This window comes from Papio anubis, chromosome 13 (assembly GCF_008728515.1).
Source record: "Papio anubis isolate 15944 chromosome 13, Panubis1.0, whole genome shotgun sequence".
NCBI lineage: Eukaryota > Metazoa > Chordata > Mammalia > Primates > Cercopithecidae > Papio > Papio anubis.
In genome coordinates, this window is record NC_044988.1 from 12,382,285 (window position 1) to 12,388,423 (window position 6,139).

General features: G+C 42.9%; 1 pseudogene; it reads right to left on the reverse strand.

Moving 5' to 3' along the window:
• Window positions 1-2,375: 2,375 nt before the first annotated feature.
• LOC116269992 lies at window positions 2,376-5,150 on the reverse strand (annotated as a pseudogene).
• Window positions 5,151-6,139: the final 989 nt, after the last annotated feature.

Below are 6,139 nucleotides of genomic sequence, written 5' to 3' on the forward strand. Positions count from 1 at the left end.
TCATGACGAAAACACCAAAAGCAATTGCAACAAAAGCCAAAATTGACAAATGGGATCTAATTAAACTAAAGAGCTTTTGCACAGCAAAAGAAACTATCATCAGAGTGAACAGACAACCTACAGAATGGGAGACAATTTTTGCAATCTCTTCATCTGACAAAGGGCTAATATCCAGAATCTATAAGGAACTTAAACAAATTTACAAGAAAAAAAACAACCCCATCAAAAAGGGGGAGAAAGAGATAAACAGCCACTTCTCAAAAGAAGATATTTATGCAGCCAAGAAACATGTGAAGGAAAGCTCATCATCACTGGTCATTAGAGAAATGCAAATCAAAACCACAATGAGATACCATCCCACGCCAGTTAGAATGGTAATCATTAAAAAGTCAGGAAACAACAGATGCTAGAGAGGATGTGGAGAAATAGGGACACTTCTACACTGTTGGTGGGAGTGTAAATTATTTCAACCATTGTGGAAAACAGTGTGGCAATTTCTCAAGGATCTGGAACCAGAAATATCATTTGACCCAGCAATCCTATTACTAAGTATATACCCAAAGGATTATAAATCATTCTACTATAAAGACGCATGCACATGCATGTTGATTGCAGCACTGTTCACAATAGCAAAGACTTGGAACCAACCCAAATGCCCATCAATGATAGACTGGATAAAGAAAATGTGGCACATATATCACATATATACTATGGAATACTATGCAGCCATAAAAAAGGGTGAGTGCCTGTCCTTTGCAGGAACATGGATGACACTGGAACCATCATTCTCAGCAAACTAACACAAGAACAGAAAACCAAACACTGCATGTTCTCACTCGTAAATGGGAGTTGCACACTGAGAACACATGGACACAGGGAGAGGAATATCACACACTGGGGCCTTTTGGAGTGTGGGGGGATAGGGGAAGGATAGCATTAGGAGAAATACCTAATGTAGGTGACAGGTTGATGGGTGCAGCAAACCACCATGGCATGTGTATACCTGTGTAACAAACTTGCCTGTTCTGCACATGTATCCCAGAACTTAAAGTATAATAATAATTAAAAAAAATAGAAAACAGCGTTTGCAAAGTGATTTGTGTATTCAAAAACAGTGCCTGTTATATTAAAAAAAAAATTGGGTGATGATGCCGGCAGAGGGTGGCAGGGCCCAATATTCGCTTTCCAGGCTGGGCAAGAGTGAATAAATGTGGTTCCAGAACTAAACAAGAGAAGTCAGAGGCTCTTCCCAACCTTGCCTGGTGGGCTTCTGACCACAGCAAGGAAGTGTCATGGAAAGTGTTGGGTGGTGACAACGCAAAAGGGAACTTGAGAAGGAAAGAGGAAAAAGCAGCACCCCTTGATAAAGGTGCAGAGTGAAGATATGGGGAAAGCCCCGAATTCCTCACCAAAGGCCAATCTCAGGGTTTATCATCGGTGCCTCGGCCCAGGGCGGGAGTGGAGGAGTGTGGAGACAGGGCTATGGGCTTGGACAAAGGCATCATTTAAGACTTAAGAACAACGGGTGCAGGTAAAGCACCTCCACATGCAGCAGGTCCATAGGCTGAAACCTTCACATCTACTCTAACAAGCCCCCAGGCTTGAGGGCTGCTGTAGGGAGGGTGGCAGGCGGGGGAGGAAAACATGGAGAAGGCGGAGACCCCAGGCCACATAACCAGCAGCCAGGCAATTGTGCGATGTACCTTTTCACCATTGAGTCAGATATGCCTCACTGATTATGATGGGAATCAATTCAAATATACTTTCTCCATCAGTTCAACTACACGGACAGTGGTCACATGTGATGGAATGATTTGTTACAGCATAGCAGGACAAGCTGCGGACAAAACCCCTCAGACAGCAAGATAGTGAAGGGAGTGGCTTTAATCAGCTGGGAGCATCGGCAGGCTAGCATCTTAAAATCCAAGCTCGTCAGGTGCTCAACTTCTGTCCCTTTTAAGGGCTCACAACTCTAAGGGGGTCCGCGTGAGAGGGTCGTGATCAATTGAGCAAGTCAGGGGGTACGTGACAGGGGCTGTGAGCTCCAGTGGTCAGAGTGAAACAGAACAGAACGGGAGGTTTCAAAATGTCCTTCATATAATGTTTGGAATCTATAGATAACATCAGTTGCTAGGTCAGGGGTCAAATTTTAACTACCAGGCTTAGGTCAGGCAGGCCCAGGCCTAGTTTTCGGGTCTGGTTCCTAGGCACTGGGCTACCTGCCTTTAGTTTCGCTTCTCTTTTGTTTTCTGAGTATAAAACAATATAAAACAATATGAGAGGGTCTCTCTCTTCCCTCAATAGCACAACTTACGTATTTCAAATGGACTAAAAATTAGCATCATTTATAGTATCTTAAGATAAATAGCCTTTGAATAGAAGCTTCCTTTCCAATACTTTAAGGTGTACACGAGGCATCTAGAACGTTTACTGCTCTGGAAAATGAAGACCAGTTCAATTGAATGGAAGGAAAGAAGGGCCTGTGCTTTTTCTTTTTGATGAATTGCTGTACTTGTCCTTCCGGTGGCCGAGGAAGTTTTAGATTTGATTTGGATATGACTAGGTACGGAAGCTCTTGCAGAACAACTGTGATACTGTGTGAATTCTGTCCCTTTGGTAGGACTAATATGGCTTTTGGGTCCACCACTACATTAGAGCTATCAGCTCCATCTGTATTAATTTTTGTTACAATCTTACAAAGGTGAGTGTTTCTGGGTGTTTAGGTCTACGTTCTATTTTAACACTATGTATTCTGTTTTCATAAATTGTCTGAGCCCAAAGTAGCATCCAGAGCCCCAGATTTCTTATATAAAACAGAAGAGATACATTCTAAAGTATTCGCATTAGTAAAGTCAGTTTTACACTTTTTAAAAACCGTGATCTTCATTAAGATAAACATTTTACATCAAGATCCAGTACAAGTTCACAACGTATGCACACACACAAAGAAATATTTTACAAAATAATATTCTGTAATATTACAAAGCAATTATTACAAAATAATTCTCTATAATGGACTCAGATGTTTCCAATTCTATTGTATTTATTTTTAAAACAAAAATGTGTCAGTTGCAATGATCTAAATCTATTTCATCACCTCCCAGTAAGTCACCACCCACAGTCTGAAAAACATCAGTGCGCAAGGCCCAAGGTAGTCAGGAGTAAATGATTCCACCATAAAGGCTGGATCAAATAACTTTGCATTCACTGGCAAAACTGGGTCTTTCCAAGGCAAACAAAGCACCCGAAAGTAGTGGTTCCTAGTGGAACTCCTGACTTTAGTAGTGGTTTTCAACCTTGGCTCTGTATTAGAATCACTTCTTGTGTTTTAGAAACTCCCCAGCCTAAAGCCAACACCCCAGGCCAATTAAATGGAAATTCCTCAAGGTGAGACCCGGTGATTGCTAGAGTATCTCAAGCGATTTCAATGTGCAGGCAAAGCTGTGACCCACTGGTCTACTGGGAGACAGTTGTTTTCTAGATAGACGCACTCCTCAAAAAAAGTACCCTTGGAAGAATCAGCCCATCCCTACTCCAGCTCACGCCTCTTCCTTATGGGGTCAGAGACACCTGGACACTAAGCCTTCCATTTTTTCTAGGCCCAGATAACAGGCAGGAACATCACTGATGTCCTAGTGATAATACATGGATACCCACTGTTTGAAGAGGGGGTGAGAACTTCCTCTCTTTGGCTCTAAAGCAGAGACTAAAATTTGTAGTTATCTATGAATTCACCTGAAATGATATGAATGGGCAGCCTGCCAACCCCCTCAGGCTTCTGCTGGGATTAGCAGGCTAATGTTGATATAGAACACTGGGGTCTCTGCACCAAATGACCAAGAGATTATGCTAAGAAAGCTGTGCTATATGTAGTTTGCTATTAGGCAGGGGAAAAAAGATAAGGTAATTTCTTCTGTTGGGGTGTGTTCAAATCAAGCATCTTTGCTGCTGCTACTTTAGCCCGTAAAATGTCTCATCCAGGATATACAGGGATTTAGTTAAATAGGAGACCAGACTTTGCCTTTTCACCTGCATTCTGAAATATGCTTTTAACCAAAACATCTATGGCTCCCGAGACATTTTTTCCAATCACATCTGAACATAATTATAAAGATGACCTAAATTTCCAATCTAATTGCCGCACTTAGTCCTGCCAGAAATCTCTCTCTGTTAAATATGGCTGGAAAATGACACGGCAGAAACACTCGGCAAGTTTTCTTCTCTTGATTTTTGCAGGATACCGGGGTTTAACCTCCAGCAAATATGCATTTAAAAACAAAGGCTTATTTGCGTATTTCTTATATGAAATGTATATATCTCCATTTAGCATTTTTTAGTAGAGCTAAACCACAGGGAGCGAGGGAAAGAGGAGGGAGAGTGCAGAGAGGACGTCAGTCTCTCCTGTGCAGTTCTGATCAATCATCCCATTTATCACATGATACCAGGCCCGGGAGTTATCTCATTATAGGGCTTATCGAGCTCAGGTCTTTGTGACCCCATTTGTTATTCCAGAAGTATGTGCTCTGGTTAATAATAGATGGTTAGCCACATAGTTAAGTAGAATGATTGGCACCTTTTATTGGTGGTCTTTAAGAATCATTTAATGACAATGGCTGACCAGAGAGCAGAGGTTTCTTGTGGCACTGGCTAAGAAACGCCTGCTTGTTTGTAAACAAAGAAACTCCTCCTTCCAAGGATTAAGCTCCTGGAGCTATCTGGAAATTTGCTCCATTGTAAGTGGTGTTCAAATCCTTTCAGAAACTGCAGTTTCTGAATCTTCCCTTCCTTTTTCTCTAAGGGTATTTAATTCTTTTTGGGAATTGTCAAAACTTGATGCTAATACCTCTATCCCTCAAAGCAGGCAAATTAATTAGAAATTAACCACTAATTTAGTGCCAGTGTCCGAAGGGCCAGGTAAAGTTTGGAAAGAACAGGCTGGAGTTTGATTGCTAAAAGCTCCACTAAGGAATGTAGAGTGAATAAACACTTAAGCCAAAACCTAAAAATCAACCACACATAAATAGAAAGCCTGACATAGAAAGCGAGCATTATGCGCTTGTGCAAGTTTGTATTTGGAAATCTCTACTGAATGTGGGGCAGGGACTGTGGCTGCAAGATTGTGGGTTTCTCTGTGAGAGGTGGGGAGTGGGGAGGGTTTAGAGGAATTAATGTTTACTGCACTCCTACTGTGTGTCAGGCACGGGCAGGTTTTTACAAACTAACTTAATTCGTGCTCTTACCTTCCTTGGTGGTATCTATGCTGAGTATCTTCTATATCCTCTCCCACCCCCCTACCCTAGACCCACTGTTACCTTTTTCTGTCCCCCCAGGAGACTGACCTGTGTGAACTGCATCAACCGGCTCCTTGTTCTAGCACTTCCATTTGGACACAGTCAGTAGTTTAGCATCAGTAGAAAATCAGAGAGCAGGGAAAAGTAGTTAGTTGACTCTCTGGTCCGTTCCTGTGGAGTATCTGCAGAGTGATGCTCTCTGGTTCCTGGAAACCATTCCCTCCCTCAGCTCTTTAGGTGAGCCTGACTGCTAATGATTCTCCCCTGCAGGTCCAAGGATGCTATCAGCGCTTGCTGGCTTCCCCAAACCTTGCTCACACCTGGTATCCCTTTATTGAAATCTCCCCATCACCCAGCTTGAGTGTGTCACCTGATACCTGCTTAGGCCCTGATGGAGACAGTATCCTTGGCCCCATTTGTAGACACGAGGAATTGAAAATTCAGATTAATGAAGTAACTGGGTTGAGTGCATACAGAGAATAATTGTTGAAATTGTGCTCTCTCCTTTATGCACACACAGCAAAGTATCCCCAGACATTGCTGTAGTTATAGAACACAGCTGTGGCTACAAGGGTTCTAACAGGGGACTTGATGACAATTCAGGTGGGCTTAGGAATCCAGGTGAGGAAGGCAGGTGTGCTGGTCAGATCTCTGGTGCTTCCCATGCCCCGTCACCCACCCTGCCTCAAAGGGATAATAAGCAGAGGGATGAGGCATCAGCGCACCTCAGCACTATGGGCTCCTCTAGACACCGGAAGCCGAAATGGAGCCCCTCAGAGATATGGGCCCAAGTCTGGTAATTGCTTTGGAAACCACCACTACAGTAGGCGGGCATTTGCCCTTGTACT